Genomic DNA, 19,762 nt, shown 5'->3' with positions numbered 1-19,762 from the left:
ATGGTACTAGTCAAAACGAATTTAAGGTGGTTAAAAGTGAGAAAAGGGCCAGGCCGGCCAAGCAATACGGAAATTTTAAGTGTTCTGTTAAGGTTGAAATGCGGTGAAAAACTGACAGTAATGGTGACATATGTGCCCCCTAAAAAGCAAGCTGGACAAGGAAAAATTATAACAACCTGTTAGAAGGTACAAGTAAAGTGTTAGAGGATATTATTAGAAATAGCAAAAATGTAATTGCTTACTCTGTCAAACTGTTCTCGCCGTTGGGCTCCTCCGATCATAACCTTATTTCTGTATCCTGTCCTATCGCTCCTGTACATCCTCTGGACCTACTGAAGAGGCGATGCTTCAGGCATTTGCTTCAGCTCGGTGGGACGACCTGAGGATGCATTTTCCGATTTCCCGTGGGTGATTACTGCTTACAGGAGAGAGACCCTCTGTGTGTGCCCTCCGGAATGGAGGCACATATTCCCCGTACTTTCTCTCCTCATGCTAAAAGCCTTGGTTTAATCACGCTAGTTTACGTGCTATCAAAGATATAGAGGCAGCTCACAAGAGGTAACAGATCCATCGATCTCCCTCTAACCATGATCTTTAAATTTACGCTCGGAATCGTGCAAAATCTAATCATCCACCTACCAGAAACTCTTTCATAAATATAAAATGACAAAACCTTGCTTTTTATAATTCTTCCCGTGACTTCTGGCACCTCTCCTTAACCTTGACGGCAGCACCGCCGCCTCATTTATCTCTCAGGCTGAACTCTTTTCTCAAACTTCCTGTAACAACTCCACTGTGGACGAGTCTTGGCATATTCCTCATACTCACCCCACCTCTGACTCCTTTATGACTGTTATTAAGATTCTTAAGAACAATGTTTGTTATGCCCCCCTCTCTTGCCTCAGCTCCAGAAGGCTGATGGACCTGATGGAGTGCCTCCAAGTGTCCTTTAAAACTGTGCCTCCGAACTGACACCCTGCTTGGCCAAACTCTTTCGCCTCTGCCTCTCAACATCAACTTTTCCTTCCCGCTGGAAGTACGCCTTCATACAGCCTGTGCCTAAGAAGGGTGACCGTTCCAATCCCTCACACAAAACCAAAGTTAGTCAAATCCTTCGTCAAAAAGATCGTGACTAATGTGTTAGTCATTTCATTCGACCCCTACATCCTTGTATCTGCTGGTTAAAAGCGTTTATAACACTTGCCTTACAAAGAACATAACTCCTCGTTGAATGTTTGTAACATATTATGAAATAAATTGACTGAGGATGTGATAATATAGCGCATTAGGTTCGGAATGAGGCAATTTGAATCGACCGCCTCCAGCGGCGGCGTCGCCGCTAGGGTGCGCCACCGTCGCAGCAGCAACGAGTTCAAAAGAAAACATGGCCGGAGGTAAACATAACGCCGCTTCCCCTGCCACTCTACACGGCCAAACGTCTCATCTCCCGTACCTGCCACGCCTCATGGGACGACACCACCTTCATGGGCCAGTACCGCACCAACTCCTTCCCACAGCCGTGGGTGAGGAAAACGTTCCGCGTCCTAGACGTGGCCTTGAGGTTCCTCCGCCTGGGCCCTGGGCCCACACACCTCGGCGCTCACCTCCACCGCCTGTCCCCTGACCCTCACTGCCCCTACTGGTGCAGGACCGTCGACACCATTGAGCACCTCCTGCTGCACTGCCCACGCCACCACTCCCAGCGAGTGCTGCTCCGACACCGACTCCGCGCCCTGGACGTGCCCACCTTTGACCTGCCCACGGTGCTGGCGGCGGCAGGCGTCCACCCCTCACGCCAGGAAGCTGTCATCCGCCTCACCTGCGCCTTCCTCAGGAAGACGGGGAAGCTGACGTGCATGTGAAGCCCTCACAGGACAACACCAAGGCTCATGTGAACAGTAAGCGACTAGATCGCCGCGGCCCAAAACAACGAGACGTGGGTTCACTGCTGGTAAGTTTTGTTGTTCCTCTAGTGATTTATGCTAGATAGTTATGGGTGAAGTTTGTGGGCAGAAACAGTACATGTAGTAGCAGATTGAGTGAGTTTTAGGTGTGGTGTCTGCCTCTTTGCCACCCTTGCTAAAACTGGACATTTTTTTTTTAACATTTTCAGTGTATGGACAGTGATCTCCAGTGATCAAACACAATATCAGTACCAGAAATGCCCATCGTATTGACCATCACCCAGGTGCTCATCCTTGTGTGTGCCTTCATAGAGCACTTACTGGTGGTGGATGACATTCAAGAATCACATTCCCGTGGATTCATCACTTTTATCCCCAAAAGGATGGTTCATTTCGACCTGTGGTGGACTTTAGGAAAATAAATGAAATCACTATCCTGATCATTTTCCTCCCCATTCTTACTATATTGACCATCTTCCGTTAATGAGGTATTATTCCAGAGTTGCCAGCCAGCGACTATTGGGTCACAGGGCCCCTGAAGCTTGAGCTACTCGGTAATTCTTTACAAAAGTCCGCCTCCCCTCTGCCATTCCAGCCCCGCCCTACCCCCAAGACAAGCCTAGGAACCTGTGGAGGTGGGGTTGTGAAGGCGGAGTCAAATTAACTGAAAAATGGGCCTCCAAAACTACCATAAAATATTTCCCTAGGATAGGGAAAATTTCCTAGTTAAAAGTTTAAGGGGAGTTCCATTAATATTGTTACGAATGTGCTGTATGTGAATGATTGTATGTGTAATGTGAGGAAATTGTAGCATGATGCAATGTTAGCTCAGCATGGTGCAACTCTACTTGTTGGGACAAGAGAGACAGAGGGGAGCCCGGGGCCTCCGGCCGCCGGGCAAGAAGTGCTGAGTCGGCAGAGTGGAGAGTGGCGAGCGAGAGGCGCTGAGGGGTAGTGGAGAAGACGCGTGTCTGGGCTTGAGAGAGTGTTGAGCTGCTCCGCTCGCGAGCTGTGTGCATCCGGTGTGCGTGTCTGTCGTGCCCCTGTACTGTGCCTGATTAACTAGCTGTTCTGTGCCCTTGAAAGTTGCTGTACTCTGTACTGTGTGAGGAACCTGTCATTAAACTAGAACTTAGTGTTGAACGTGTATCCTTGGTGCCCTGCCTCGTTCTCTCCTCCCCTCGGTGTGCGGTGTGGGCCGCTGTGAGTGACTGGTGCCCGTGTGGTTGTTCTGGTGGGGATCACGCCACCTGCCTGCCCGTGTATGGTGTGTGGTAGGGGGGGTGGCGTAACACTTGGTGTCAAAGGAGTGGGATAAGTGAACAGTGAAGCGCGCCGCGTTGTCATGGCGTCCCCCAGTGGTCGCCGTGAGGGTGAGGAGACGGGCAAGGCCGAGGCTGACCCGGGTGAGGTGAAGCCGGGCCAGATGGAATTGTTCGCTGCCATGCTGGCCAGTATGAGGCAGGATTTGGATCAGAGGGCAGACGAGAGGGCACGCGAGCAGGCTCAGAGGGCAGAAGAGAGGGCACGCGAGCAGGCTCAGAGGGCAGAAGAGAGGGCAGACGAGCAGGCACGCCATCTTGCCGATATCCTCCAGAGCTGTTTCTCGTCGCTGAAGGTGGAAACCCAGCAGTACACCGACCAGGGCTGCGACAGCGCGAGGAGTGAACGGCTGGAGGAGGTGCGGACCCAGGAAGGCGAGGTCCGAGGCCTGAGGGAGGCGGAGACGCAGCTGCGAGAGGTGGCACCGTCGCACGCGGAGGAAGAAGGCTCAGTTCTGGCAGGAAGTGCCGGGGCGGCGGTCCTGCAGGGGCCTATCTGGGGCTCCTGGCAAGGACTCCTGGAGCCTGGTAGCGTCGTGGCGGAACCAGTAGCTGCCGCAGGAGGTTGGGGAGCCCCCGCCTCGTTGCCTCCCTCACCCCCTCCCTCTCCTCCATGCCAGCCGGCTCGCAGGTCACGTAGTCCGCTCTCTCTCCCATGGCAGCAGCCAAGATCTATAGTAACAGGTCTCCTCACTTTACCTCCACTGCGCAGCCTGTGACGTCAGCTGGCTGTGAGACAGTGAGGAAGACGGGGAACTATTCTATATTCCCCGTTCTCTCTCTCTCTCTCTCTCTCTCTCTCTCTCTCTCTCTCTCTCTCTCTCTCTCTCTCTCTCTCTCTCTCTCTCTCTCTCTCTCTCTCTCTCTCTCTCAAGAATACCCCATATTTGCCCCCAGATGTTGATGCTGTCATTATTATTAGTAGAAGTAGTATTGTGTGTGTGGTGTGTGTTCACTCACAAACGCAAATGTACGCATAACAGCTGTAATATTTTGTATATCTCCCTACTTCATATTTTTTCTATATGTAATTCTTATAATGTGCTTTGTCAATGACTATGAGTAGATACCCTCTACTCCATTCTTATTACTAGCTTACATGTGTGTGTGTGTGTGTGTGTGTGTGTGTGTGTGTGTGTGTGTGTGTGAGAGAGAGAGAGAAACTGGGAGCGACTGCCAGCTAGCTGTTACTACACGGAGGTTGGAAGAGCGACTGACCCCATCGGCCCCGCTGAACCTACCCTCGAACAGCCTGGTGACGTGAGTGCGCCAGCATCTGCGAAAATACGTCGGAAATGAGGAGACCTGGTACTGTAGATCTTGGCAGCAGCGAGAGGTGGCAACGTGGTGCGGGGAGGAACAAGAACGGTCACGTGTGCTGGCGGCGGGTGCACGGGTGGCGGACTGGCGGGGCTCCGCGTGGGGCCCGGCAAGGGCCCCTGAAGCCTGGTGGCGTCGTGGCGGAGCCGGTGGAGGCTGCAGGAGGCTGGGGAGCCGTCGAAGCCGCTCCTTTGGGTCCAGCTGGTGCTGGAGTCGGAGCCATTAACCCTGCCTCGTTGCCTCTCTCACCGCCTCCCTCTCCGCCATGCCGGCCGGCTTGCAGCCCACGTGGTCCGCCCGCTCCCCTCTGCAGCTCCCCAGCCTCCCGGCGCTCAGGGAGGCTTAAGCCAGCGGGGCACGGCGGGAAGTTGGTATGGGAGGCCCAGTTCAAGATGCCAGCTGCAGCCCAGGGCTGGGGCGAGGATGAGAAGGCGCTGCAGCTGACAACAGCGCTACGGGGCTCAGTGGACGAGCCAGGCCGCTTGGTGGGGAGCGCCGAGAGGACCTTGGGGCGGCCTGACATGCTGGCCGCTACGCGACTCCAGGACGCGCCACAGAGGCTGTGTGGCGTCACGGGGCACTGCGTGCAGTCTGAGGGCCCAGTGGAGGCTCGTATCGGCGTAGGCAGCGCTGTGGAGCGCCGGCCGATGGACGTCGCCGATCGAGACGAGCCGTGTGTGCTGGGCCTCGACTACCTGCCGCAGGGCGAGGCCTGTGCCGACCTTGGACGGGAGCTGGAGAGGCTGCGCGGACAGGCGCCTTTGCTCCCGAAGGTCGGCTGTGCAGAGGTAGTCGCGGCGGAGCGACTGCACCTTGCCCCGGGGACGGAGGCTAGGGTCCTGTGTTGCCGATCGGACGCGATGCCAGCGGAAGGCACGGTGGAGTCCACGGAGGGCCTGCAGCTGCCTGATGGTGTGGCAACCGGACGGAGTCTCGAAGGAGCGGGGGAGGAGTCAGTCACGGTGCTGGTGGCTAACTCCTCCTACGAGGCTCGGAAAGTACCCGCTGGTGCCAAGCTGGGCACCTGTGAAGAGGTGGAGCAACAAGAGGAGGAGTCGGGAGTGCAGAGTCGGCCGCTGTGAGGCCGCTGCCCAACTTCCTGGAGGATTCGGCGCACCGGGCGCCGCTCACCTGACGGAGGCGCAGACGAAGGTGCGCCACACCTGGCTCGGTGCGCGGACGTGTTCAGCGGGGTGGATTGGACCTGCTGGGCTGCACGGGGTTGTTGAATCACAACATCAGCACGAAATGGTGCGCCACCAGGAGCCCGCCCGACGTGTCGTGCCGGCCAGGCGGGAGGAATTGCAGCGCGCCGTCAACGAGCTGGCGGCGCAGGGGGTGATGGAGCGGACAGACTGTCCGTGGCCCTCAACAGTCGTCCTGGATATGAAGAAGGACGGCACAGCGCTTCTGTGAGGACTGCCGGGCGCTGAGGGACGAGACTGGCGAGGACTCTCACCCCCTGCCGTGGACCGACGACGCGCTGACGAGGGCCTTGGAGTTCGGGGCCTTGACGATGACCAGCGGCCTAGAAGCGGCCGCCCCGCCCTGCCATGACCTCCGGGGCCGGATGGCGAAGGTGAAGATGAAGGCAGCGTCGATGAAGGCGAGCCGGAGGGCTTCCGTGGCTCGTGCGGGGGCTGTGGCAAGAGGGGGCATAGGTGCAGTCGGTGCCTGGGGGAGCGAAGGACGCGTTCCCTTGACCGGCCAAGCCCCGATGCCCACCAGCCGCGCTGTAAGGACTGCGGCCAGTCAGGCCACCGCTTGAGTGCCTGTCCCAGGTCCAGGGACGCGGCGCGGGCGGGAAGCGCGGACGGGCTGGAAAAGGGAGTCGACTTCCAGCCGTCTCCCGCCCTCGGGCCCCGCCTTGAGTACGCTGCCGCCTCACGACCAGCGTGTTGCCAGTGGGAGGCTTAGCGGTTGTAGCCACGACGCGTGACAGTGGACACCGGGGGCTGAGGAGTGCTCGGCGCGGCCTGACCCGGGGTAGTGTGTGCTGCTGGAGGGGCCAGTGGAGGCTCGTATCGGCGCTGTGGAGCGCCGGCCGATGGACGTCGCCGATCGAGACGAGCCGTGCTTGCTGGGCCTCGACTACCTGACGCAGGCCAGTAAGGCTCGTGGTGGCCTCGGACGGGAGCTGGAGAGGGTGACCGGAATGGTGCCCTTTGCTTCCAGGAGGTTTTCGAGCATGGCTGCGTGGGGAGGTAGTCACAGCCTGGCGAGGGCACCTTGCCCCGAGGGTGGAGGCCAGGAGCCGGTGTCGACTGTCCCGAGCGTCACGTGGAGTGGATGGTGTGGAAGAGCCCACTGAGGACTGGCGGCTGGTCGGCGGCGTGGCTGACAGGCGGAGCCCCTTGGGGGCGCGAGAAGAGACTGTGGAGGACAGACTGATTTATGTGTATTGCATGTATTTTTCTGTGTTCAATGTTTGGCCGGGAGCTCAGGCTACCGGTGGATTTAACCACAGGGCGGCCCCACGACGTGAGCTTGCCCACCGTCACCTCTGGCTTCGCAGCGGCACTGCAGGAAAGCCTGGCTGAGGTGCACCGACGCGTACGGGGCAAGCTCAAGGTGGCAGGCCAGGCCATGAAGGAGACATACGACCGGCGCATGAGGGACGTGAGGTACTCCGTGGGTGACAGAGTGTGGCTGCATAACCCCCGCCGTAAAAGAGGGCTCTCGCCGAAGCTACAGAGCCCCTGGGAGGGGCCGTACACGGTGGTGGCAGCCCTCTCTGACGTCACCTACCGGATTCGACGGGGACAAGCGCCGTCTGTTGTCCACGTGGACCGGCTGTGGCGTTACCACGGTCCAGGGCGCTACTCCTGGGGCCACGGTGAGGAAGGAGAGGACGTAGGCCCCAGCAGCAGCGACGAGGACGTGTCAGAGGTCGACCACGGGGCGAACGAGAACATGGGCGGTGCGGGCGAAGCGGCAGATGTCAGTGACGACCCTGGGCAAGTACTTGGGGCCGACGATACGGCTCTGGGTGCCACCGCCTGCCTGCCGCCGCCCGCATCCCAGCGGCGCCCTCGGCGAGAGAGGCGTCGGCCGGGATGGTTAAGAGACTTTAGTGATGTCCCAGGGGACTGATTAGTTTGATTTATTTCATGTGTTTTGTTTGTTGAATGTTGGGGCAGCCGGGTCGACTGCCTCCTGAAGGGGGAGATAGTGTTACGAATGTGCTGTATGTGAATGATTGTATGTGTAATGTGAGGAAATTGTAGCATGATGCAATGTTAGCTCAGCATGGTGCAACTCTACTTGTTGGGACAAGAGACAGAGGGAGCCAGGGCCTCCGGCCGCCGGGCAGGAAGTGCTGAGTCGGCAGAGTGGAGAGTGGCGAGCGAGAGGCGCTGAGGGTTAGTGGAGAAGACGCGTGTCTGGGCTTGAGAGAGTGTTGAGCTGCTCCGCTCGCGAGCTGTGTGCATCCGGTGTGCGTGTCTGTCGTGCCCCTGTACTGTGCCTGATTAACTGTTCTGTGCCCTTGAAAGTTGCTGTACTCTGTACTGTGTGAGGAACCTGTCATTAAACTAGAACTTAGTGTTGAACGTGTATCCTTTTGTGCCCTGCCTCGTTCTCTCCTCCCCTCGGTGTGCGGTGTGGGCCGCTGTGAGTGACTGGTGCCCGTGTGGTTGTTCTGGTGAGGATCACGCCACCTGCCTGCCCGTGTATGGTGTGGTAGGGGGGGGTGGCGTAACAATATATTGTATTGTATTCTATTCTAACCTAACCTAGCAGAGGGAGGGTCAAGTTTTGGTTAGGTAAAGACAGGTTGGAGTAGTTTAAATATACTTGACGTACAGTGTAAGCTGTCAGATATACGCAGTTTAGTACACTTTTAGGAGTAGAAAATTTACCCTATTTTAGGGATTTGGGGTGGTAAATTTGGGTGTCCCATAGTTCAGTCAATTTCCATTTCTCCCCAGGTTGTTTTTGGGGTGGGGGCAGTGGAGTAGAGTAGTTATTGTATAGAATTAACTATTATTTTTTCAATCATCATAAATTATCTGTATTTCTTTGGGACTTTCAACAATTACACTTCAATATAATAAGTGATACTAATATTAGTAATAATGTAGCTGATCATTCTCATTGTTTTATTTATTGGTAAATGAGATAAAATATAAATGCTATTAGGTAGCATTTCCTCATCCATAATCGTTCTTGCATGAAAGCCCTGTGAAATTAAGCCAAAGTGGGCTTCTTAAAAAAATCTATTTACATTACATTGTTTGCTGAGTTCCTGCCATGCATGTATCAGCCCCACCCCTCCAAGACTAGGGAGGCCAGGTGTTTGTGTCTCAGTGAGGTTACCGGCTTTCGCTCCCAGCATATTATACTTCACCCTCAAATGATTGCAGGTTGTTGGGCGAGATGAACCAAGACCTTGGGTGGACGACTGCCACTACCAGAAGCATGAACAGGTCAAAGGTGATGCCGCTACCAGGAGTGTAGGCAGTTCAAAGGTGATGGCTTTAGAGCCAGGAGTTGTGGGTGGAGGAAAACACTATTGGATGGATGCCAATATCCTTTACAGACAATAAACAAAGGAGGCTCGCTTTCTGCCGAGATGCCTGGCCCCAAATGTTCTGATAAATTTCGCCGAAGGCAACAAGGTCACCAAAAGCAGGTACTCAGCATGTAATGTAAACAATATTTTTTTAAAGCTCATTTCTGCTTGGATTTCACAGGTCTTTCATGCAAGAACGATTTGGGATGCACTGGAAATGCTTAATTGTTTCATTCTGCATATTCACATCAAATGATAGCTGTGCTATATAAAACTAGTTAGATAAAATTGAATATTTCTTTACAGTAGGGCTGCACTGTGGTTTACAACCATCTCCCCAAGCTAATCTCACTGCCTCCCAACCCCTCCATTACAGGTGTTATATGCACAGGCTTCAGCGAATTATTCCAAATACAGGTTAAGGTCAATCTTTATCATCATTTCATCGATGCATGCTCCTAGGAGCTCCCACCAGGGGATGGCCATGGCAGAAGAGTTTCCATCTTTCTCTAAACAGACACTCCCTCCTTGCCTGCTCAAAGTTTCTCAAGGATCTTTACCCCCTCTCCCTAACGTACTCCTGCATCCTCTCTCTCCATTTCATTGGAGGTCGTCCTCTAACATTCCCTCCCTCCATCTCACTCACATACACCATCCTGGTCATCTCACTCTCCTCCATTTGCTCCATGTGACCAAACTATTTTAAAGTGTCGCTTCACTTCTTCCACCACTCAACACCTCTTCCTTCACACCTGTGACACATTACAAAACGTTCATACACACTTCCATTACTTATTCCATCCATTCTACTCACACCACATGCACTCCTCAAATAACTCATTTCCACTGCCTGCACTCAAGACCTCTGACTTTCATTCCAGGCCCATGTTTCACTTGCATGTGAGGGTTGGTACTAATATTTTATTTCTCACATCCCTCTTTACCTCCCATGCTCACACGTCTGCCATTCATGATACGTCCCAAAGACCCTACCACCCTTCTTCCTTGCAATGCCCTTTCTCTTGTCTCTCCTCCGTATCACCATGCTTGCACATAACTGATCAAGATACTTAAACTCATTGACCTGCTCCATTTCTTCACCATTCAAAATTATTTAGCATTTTTTCATATTCAGTTCCCACTCTATGTGGGCATACAAAATCTACAACCTCACTCCTACTTTGCTCACAAACCATCACTTTACTTTTGTTGACATTTACTTTCAGCTTTCTCCTTTTACATACCCTATCAAAAACACTGACCAAATTTTGTAGGTCACTTTCATTTTCTGCTATGAGCACTATGTCATAAGCAAATAAGATTGAATTCAGCACCCACTTCCTTCCCTCAGCGTACATTTTAACTCCAACTCCCCAACTTTGAACTATGACCTTCATTTCTCTCATAACACCATCCATATAAATATTGAATAACCATGGTGACATGACACACCCTTATCTTAAGCCCACTTTTATATCAAAATGTTCACTTGTTTCTCCACTAATTTTGACACATGCATTCTCATAAAAACACTTTATTGCACTAAGGAGTTTTCCTCCCACACCACAAATCTTTAAAACATCCCACAATGCAATCCAATCGACTCGTCGTAAGCTTTTTCTAAATCCATGAAGGCAGCGTATGGTTTCTTTCCTTTTGCTATTATTTTTTTTTCTACTACCATCCTGAAGGAAAATATCTGATCCACACATCCCCTTCCCTTCCTGAAGCTGCCTTGTTCTTCACATATTTTCTGTAAGCCTTTGCACCCTCTCTATACCTTTCCGGGTATACTTAGGAGACTTATACCTCTATAGCTCCCACACTCCCCTCTCCTGCCCTTCCCCTTGTAAACTGGGACAATGATGGATTTTGTCCAGTCTGCTGGCAACCTCCCTCCCATGCCACTTCACAAAACTTGACCATCCATTCAGTAACTACCTCTCCTTCACACTTCAACATTTCTGCTGTGATTCCATCAATTCCTGCTGCCTTTCCATTTTTAATCTTTTTATTGCTTGATTTACTTCTTCATATGTTATACTTCTTTATATACTCCTCCTCTCCCTCTACTCAAAACTGCTGCTGTTACAGCTGCTGGACGTCCACCCTCAAAATTCATTAAGGTTTTTTTTTTTTTTTTTCTCTCCATCTCTCCTTCACAGCTTCCCCGTCTTTTAACGTCTTTCCATTCTCATCCATAACTTCATTTATTTTACTTGGGGAGATATTTTCTGCATTTCTTTTGTGTTTTACTTCTTTCCAATATGATTTTGTTCCCTATATATTTTTCACTTAGTCTTTTCCAAAGTCTCCAGCTACTCTCTTACTTTCTTTTTATTGCTTGTCTTAATTTCATCTTGCATTCTTTATATTTCTTTTCCTTTCCCTTTTACTTGCTCAGCCATAATTCTTTCTTGAGTTTTCTTAAAAGTCCTCTTTTCTCTTTTACTTTCCTCCTTATCTCTTCTGTCTACCATGAATTTCCTTTTTTTCCATCCTCACCACTTTCATCCCTAACACTTATTTTGTTGTAATTAACACAGCTTATTTAAATGTTCCAAAACTTTTTCAATATCTACTATCTTTTACACTTCCCATTTTTCACTTAAGGCCTTTGCCATTTCATGATTATACTCATCTTTTTTTTTTCATGTAACTTTTCTATCTTCAATATTTCTTTTTTTTTAAAGTTTCTTTTCAATCACCCACTTTTACTTTCCAATTTTTTCAAAACCTAATTCCGTCAAAATAGGTGATAGGTGATACGTTGGTGGAACAAATAGTTTCATGGTCTTTGAAGAGATTGATAAAGATGACGGAAGCAGGGATTGCTTTATTCTCATGTCTTCCTCATACTTGCAGGCTGAATTTTGTTAGATGAAACAAGGTAATTGATTTTTCAAGACAGGACATTATGAGGAAAACAGAACTGTTAGTGCAATATAAGAAATATGTAAGACTATGTCAATAACTAATAAGAAGCATTTTTTTTCCATTTGCAGAAAGGGGTCTGATCACCTGCAAAGCAATGTAACACCACTTGAGGGTCCAGTTTCACATATCATGCACTAACCCTAATGCAAGTAAGATTACAAAGTTACATTTGCCCATGAGAATGAATCAATTTTCCATTTCTGACTTTATTATGTACCGTACTTTATATTCTTCACACACACACACACACACACACACACACACACACACACACACACACACCAATTACCAGCAGAAAAAAATATTAGTTGAATAACTTTTTCTTTTCTAGAAAGGAAAGGAAATATTTGTACTTGTTTTCCTAGTATTCATGAAGCCTTACTTAATTGTTATTGTATGAATTTGATATGGATATGGATGCACAGTTTACTACTTGAAATCTCAATCTCTCTCTGCTCTCTCTCTCTCTCTCTCTCTCTCTCTCTCTCTCTCTCTCTCTCTCTCTCTCTCTCTCTCTCTCTCTCTCTCTCTCTCTCTCTCTCAAAAATGTATGAATTGCCATTCATGTAGCATAATATAATACATAATTTTTACTTTTTATTTAATTTTTTTAAGTTCTTTATTTGTTTATTCCTCCATGGTATTACAACTGATACATGAGGTTTCACTATTAATGTTCTAGGCATATTTTGTAGACCTGTTAAGTTAATATATGCTATAGAAATGCACATTATCTTCCATGTGTTGCTTTAAAGCAGCGGTTCCCAAAGCGTGGTGCGCGCACCCCTGGGGGTGCGTGAGCTGATCCCTAGGGGTGTGTAAGGAAAAAAAATAATGTAATGGCGGATTTTAAGTCATTGAAATTTCAAACATATCATTAACTGCCATCGTTATAAAACTAAAATATGCTGTACGCTTCATCGGAAGTGCCTGCTCTTTGTTTGAAACTTACCCAGAATCTGAGCTCATTCATCCACCCCCCAGGTACATTTTCATTCAATTTTGATAGCCATCGCTCAGAGCCACATACTTTGCGAGCACAAATTTTGTATAAAAATTGAGAACTTTGCTTTAAAGTATCAGTAGTGAGATATGAATATGATACCATTTCCAAATGAGGGTAAATGACTATTTCTGCACTGATTATTGTCCGCAATTGCTTTAAGTGCTGTGATATAATGAATGTCAGTGGATGGATTAAGTATTCTTTACAGTGTGTTTCATTGATTGTAGCATTTAATATATGTTCCTCACTTTACTCTTAAATTTTCAGTTTTTTGAGCATATGAATGGGAAGAAAGCTTTGTTACATATCTTACAAAGGTGCGTATTTTCTTCCTCACTTTTGGTGATTGATACTCAGAAGCGTATGTTTTAGTTAATGACTTCTAGAAACAGGTTATTTTTGTACTGTTTTCTTTTTCCTCAGGCTAGGATGAAGTGCTAGAAAACAGAGTTTTTACATCTCAGCTTTATCTGGCGTTACAGTTTTGATGGAGGGAGGTTTACAAGTATTATTTCAAGTACACACAAATTATTGAATTAACATTTTGAGCATATTTGCTTAGAGATTATTTTACACTAAAGTAACTTTTCCTCCACCTTTGAAATTAAAGGGATAGTTTTTGCTTGTTTGTTCCTTTTCATATTACATGTAATGCCACCAGATTTATATTGTTAAATGTTTAAATGAGAAACATTAACTTCATGCTATAGGTAATGAAATGTCAGTGTTATATTTTTTCCAATTTTGTAATGCAATGATATGAATCTATTATTTAATTTTGTACATTAATATATTGAGTTTCTCACCTTTCTTTTCTTGACCTTAGACAACACTAATTGGTTGCTAGTATCAAAGTTACTAATGACTAGTCATCTGCATAAGAATGACTAAAAAAAGTGATTAGTCATTTATCTGACTAACACCTCTGGTCCAGTTTACTAATGCGGTTAGTAAAGCAGTGACCAGTACGAAGCGGTTAGTCATTTACTTTGACTAAAGGCCATACTCAGCTTTAGTAGTCAGTTTAGTCATAACCGACTAACCATGTTACTCATCGTGACTAATCTTGCCACTCCGTTTGGACCCTGGCGGACTTGACTAAGGAAGTTAGTCAGCATGACTAACTTTGGTTTATCCATATTCGCTCAAACTACCGCCCTATATTTCGCTTTCCTGCAATACTATCTAAAGCTTTTCCAATCAATCCTTAACCGGAGAAGTTCAAAGCACCTTTTCCCACACTTATGATGCTTCCATCTGATCGCCAGTATGGGTTCCGCAAAGAAGGCGTTCTACTGGCGATCTTCTTGCTCTCTTAACTGATTCTTGGTCATCCTCTCTAGCCGTTTCGGTGAAACTTTCTCAGTTGCGCTAGACATATCGAATAGAGTCTGGCACAGTCTTTTGCTTTCTAAACTGCCCTCTTACGGTTGCTGTATCTTCTCTCTGTTCCTTTATATTCAGTTTTCCTTACCAAGCCGTTCTATCTCTGCTCTGGTAGACGGTCACTGTTCTTCCCTAAAACCTATCAACAGTGGTGTTCCCAGGGCGCCGTCCTGTAGCCGACTCTCTTCCTGTTATTCATCATTGATCTTCTTTCCATAACAAACTGTCCCTATCCACTCCATACGCTGATGACTCCACACTTTGAATTATTCAAATTCTTTCAGCAGAAGACCCTCCCAACAGGAATTACATGACTCCAGACTGGAGGCTGCAAAACAGCAAACTCAGACCTCGCTATCATTTCGATTCAGCAGGTAAAAGGAACCGTGTGTCGCTTTAATGCACCTCAAACTCAATTTCTCCACCTATCAACTCGACACAATCTTCAAACACCTATCTCCTATTCTTTGAGTAACACTCAGCTGTCACCATCTTCCCAACACTAAATATCCTGGTTTATATCATAACTAAAATTTCAACTGGAAACTTCCACACGTCTCTCTCACTCATTTAGCTTCCTCGAAGGTTTGGAATTGTTCTATGGTCTCCACTCCCAGTTCTCCCCTGCATAGATTGCTTATCCATTTACAGGGGCCTTATCCGCCCTCGTATGGAGTAATGCATCTCACGTTATTGGGGAGCTCCCTCCCACAGCTCCCTGTCCACTCACAATGGAGAGCCCATAGCGACGCCATCGATTTGCTGGTATTTTTGACCCCTGCCGATACATCGATGACATCTTCATGAAAAAGAAAACGAAGAAGACATGGAAGACATACGTACCTGCCTCAAGAGATCTCAGGACTTAAGTTCACACAGAAAGAAGCGCCGAAGGAGAATGCCGTTCCTGGACGTACTCGTCACCCAGAACCAGGAAAACTTCCACAAACGTCTACGTAAAACCGACGAACAATGGCCAATGTCTCAACGGTAAAAGCGAGTGCCCTCAGCAATACAAAGACGCTACCATTGCCTCACATCAGAAGAGCTATTACCCACTGCAGCACGTGGAAAGAAGTCCATGGATAAATAAGCAGACCAACCAATGTACTCCTCAGCAACGGATTCAACACCAACGACGTTGAAAAACGAGGCCGCACAGCCTCTGAAATCCTTAGTAGGCAGCGAGGAACCCCGGGGAGCCAGCCGTATATAGGCAGCCCCGCGCTGACACCCAGTCAGAGACACGCCAGTCCTCGTCGACAGACCGACTCGGTCGGATAGATTTCGATCGCCGATAGAGTCGGTCTATCGGCATCCTGCTACGGGCGGCCAATAGGCTTAGCCCGTTTTCCCTAGTGATACTAGGGGATAAATCTTTGAGGAGGACACCCAGTGAGTGGAACGCCAGCACTCTTCGGGGGAGCAGCCAGGTGGCCCTTCTGCAGAGGTGCGGTGGACCCGCGTGGTCATCCTCGCTTTGGGCCACCCCTCTGCAGTCAAGTCGGCTGCTCGTACGTGCACCGCTACGGGCTGCTCCTGGGCGCCTGCCCGGAGGGCCCGTGCCTCCGTCGCTGCTCGCCGAGTGTTATCCGTGGCTGTGGCGGCGGATTTACCCCCTATTATGGGGGTAAATCTTTAAGGTGGACACCCAGTCATTCTCCTCTCACACCTCGAGATGGACACACTCACTCCCAACGCCACTGAAGAAGGGTCCAGGACCCGAAATCGCGATCTGGCTTCGCAGATGATACCTACGGGATACCATCAACAAACTCCCTAAAGAGAATAAGACACCTTAGACAAAAAGAGAACATCTTAAAGAAAATAATGAACGCTGAACTGACAATCACTTTTAATGAAACATATATATATATATATATATATATATATATATATATATATATATATATATCTATATATATATATATATATATATATATATATATATATATATATATATATATATATATATATATATATATATATATATATATATATATATATATATATATATATATATATATATATATATATATATATATATATATATATATATATATATATATATATATATATATATATATATATATATATATATATATATATATATATATATAAATATATATATATATATATATATATATTTATATATATATATATATATATATATATATATATATATATATATATATAGAGAGAGAGAGAGAGAGAGAGAGAGAGAGAGAGAGAGAGAGAGAGAGAGAGAGAATAAATGGGCAGGAGATTTTCTCGTAAACATTTCATTAAAAGTGATTGTCAGTTCAGCGTTGATTATTTTCTTTAAGATGTTCTCTTTTTGTCTAAGGAGTGTCTTATTCTCTTTAGGGAGTTTGTTGATGGTATCTCCGTAGGATATCATCTGCGTAGCCAGATCGCGATTTCGGGTCCTGGACCCTTCTTCAGTGGCGTTGGGAGTGAGTGTGTCCATCTCGAGGTGTGAGAGGTGTCCGCGCGGGACTGCCTTTATACGGCTGGCTCCCCGGGGTTCCTCGCTGCCTCGGCTCCTGATTGGCTGAGCGTTGCCGGCTGGTCACCTTTCCTCATGCTTGGAAGAGCCTGCAGATCTTGTTGTTGGATGTTAAGATTTGGCTCCATATCCTTGATGTATAACGCTTCTAAGATGGGCAGGCGTCTGTTGTCCTTGCATGTTGTAATTATTTCGGTATTTTCTTCCAGAGTTTTTCTTGTAAGTTTCGTCGTATGTACTTGCTAAGTGTGAGTCTTGGGCGCTCCTGATGCAAGGTGATAACTGAGTCGTCTGCTTAATCTCAGTGTCGTCATGGCGATATAGGTTGATTGAAGGGCTGCACAGTTCCTTTGGTTGCAAGTGAACCTATATACAAAAAAGAAAATAAAGAAAGACAAAGAAAATAAGCCTCACCATCTACTATAGAAGTAAGAAGACCAGCCATCTCCTACTACGAAACAGCCCAACAGTCGACAAAAAGAATACTCAACAGTCACATGTTGTATATAGGTTCACTTGCAACCAAGGGAACTGTGCAGCCCTTCAATCAACCTATATCGGCATGACGACACTGAGATTAAGCAGACGACTCAGCTATCACCTTGCATCAGGAGCGCCCAAGACCCACACTGAGCAAGTACATAAGACGAAATTTACAAGAAAAACTCTGGAAGAAAATACCGAAATAATTACAACATGTAAGGACTACAGACGCCTGCCCATCTTAGAAGCGTTATACATCAAGGATATGGAGCCAAATCTTAACATCCAACAACAAGATCTGCAGGCTCTTCCAAGCATGAGGAAAGGTGACCAGCCGGCAACGCTCAGCCAATCAGGAGCCGAGGCAGCGAGGAACCCCGGGGAGCCAGCTGTATAAAGGCAGCCCCGCGCGCACCTAACGGGCCGTCAATAGACTAGGGCCCGTTTCCCCTGGGGCTACCCAGGGTCAATCTTAAATGGAATGGACACCCAGTCATTCTCCTCTCACACCTCGAGATGGACACACTCACTCCCAACGCCACTGAAGAAGGGTCCAGGACCCGAAATCGCGATCTGGCTACGCAGATGATATCCTACGGGGATACCATCAACAAACTCCCTAAATAGAATAAGACACTCCTAAGACAAAAAGAGAACATCTTAAAGAAAATAATCAACGCTGAACTGACAATCACTTTTAATGAAATATATCTATATATATATATATATATATATATATATATATATATATATATATATATATATATATATATATATATATATATATATATATATATATATATATATATATATATATATATATATATATATATATATATATATATATATATATATATATATATATATATATATATATATATATATATATATATATATATATATATATATATATATATATATATATATATATATATATATATATATATATATATATATATATATATATATATATATATATATATATATATATATATATATATATATATATATATATATATATAGTAGGATATCAATGTATTATTATTATTTAATATCACCACGAATTAGGCATACAGTTGTCAATGGAAAAAACCCACGACAGATAGATCACGCCACCTTATAGGAATGTCGTCCGTCAGTGTTTACCGTCTCAGTTTTGTATACTTTGCACTCCGATGGTGCGCAGAGGTCACCTTGACATACGTGACCAATTGTAACAATTATTTTCCAACCTGTAACTCGTGACTCCTTCACGAAAGTCCGACTGACACACAACGACAGTCGCTCTCGCTCCGACGTTTCTTGTACATAAAGGCTATGAATATAATTCGCCTTAAGGAAGCTGAAGTCTTAATCAACACCCTTTAAACGCCCCCCGACAAGCCCGTTACATTTGGTTGGCAGCGGTCACCCCGCGCCTGTGCCTTCGCTACCTCGTTCTCCTCCAAGCCACGATAACTCACCAACAAACTCCGGGGACAGGCGTACAAAGGAAGGAAGGAGTCACAGGCCTGCCGTCCGCGGCAACGCACCTGCAGTCCGCGGCAACGCACCTGCTGTCCGCGCAACGCACCAGCCGTCCGCGGCATCTCACAAGGCTCCAGCTACAAGCAACTCACCAGGCGCCGGCTACAAGCAACTCTACAGGCGTCCAGCCTCCAAGCCTCGAGCACACCAGCAGCAACTCTACAGGCGTCCAGCCTCCAAGCCTCGAGCACACCAGCAGCCACTCTTCAGGCGTCCAGCCTACAAGCCTCGAGCACACCAGCTACAAGCAACTCTACAGGCGTCCAGCCTACAAGCCCCGAGCACACCCACAGCCTACAAGCCTCGAGCACACCAGCAGCAACTCTTCAGGCGTCCAGCCTACAAGCCTCGAGCACACCAGCTACAAACAACTCTACAGGCGTCCAGCCTACAAGCCCCGAGCACACCCACAGCCTACAAGCCCCGAGCACACCTGCAGCAACTCTACAGGCGTCCAGCCTACAAGCCCCGAGCACACCCACAGGCCTACGCAGCCGAAAGCGAGGGCCACAATCTACAAGCCGCTCCCCCGCTTCAAGCCAGCACTGCTACGAACACTGCAAGCCACTCCACGATACGGCAGAAGTATTCACACCAGCAAGGAGGAGGCACGCCCCGCTGACCTTGGAACACCCGACATGCCCCTAGCTCTACAGCTGGCGGCTCCACCGCCGCTGCCGGGAGCATCGGCCCAAACCTCTTCCGGCAAACAGTCAGCAAGGGTACCCGCGGACATCTCCCAGTGACTGCAAGCTGTTACCACTACCGTTTCCTGCAAGGCGTCTTCTCTGCCACCGCGGCCCATCTCTTACTATAACAAGAACGCCGCGGCCATCATACGTCTGGCGACAGTGT

The sequence above is a fragment of the Eriocheir sinensis genome, chromosome 30, assembly GCF_024679095.1.
Source record: "Eriocheir sinensis breed Jianghai 21 chromosome 30, ASM2467909v1, whole genome shotgun sequence".
Lineage (NCBI taxonomy): Eukaryota > Metazoa > Arthropoda > Malacostraca > Decapoda > Varunidae > Eriocheir > Eriocheir sinensis.
The sequence above is the reverse complement of the archived record's forward strand: the minus strand, read 5'-3'. Positions refer to the sequence as shown.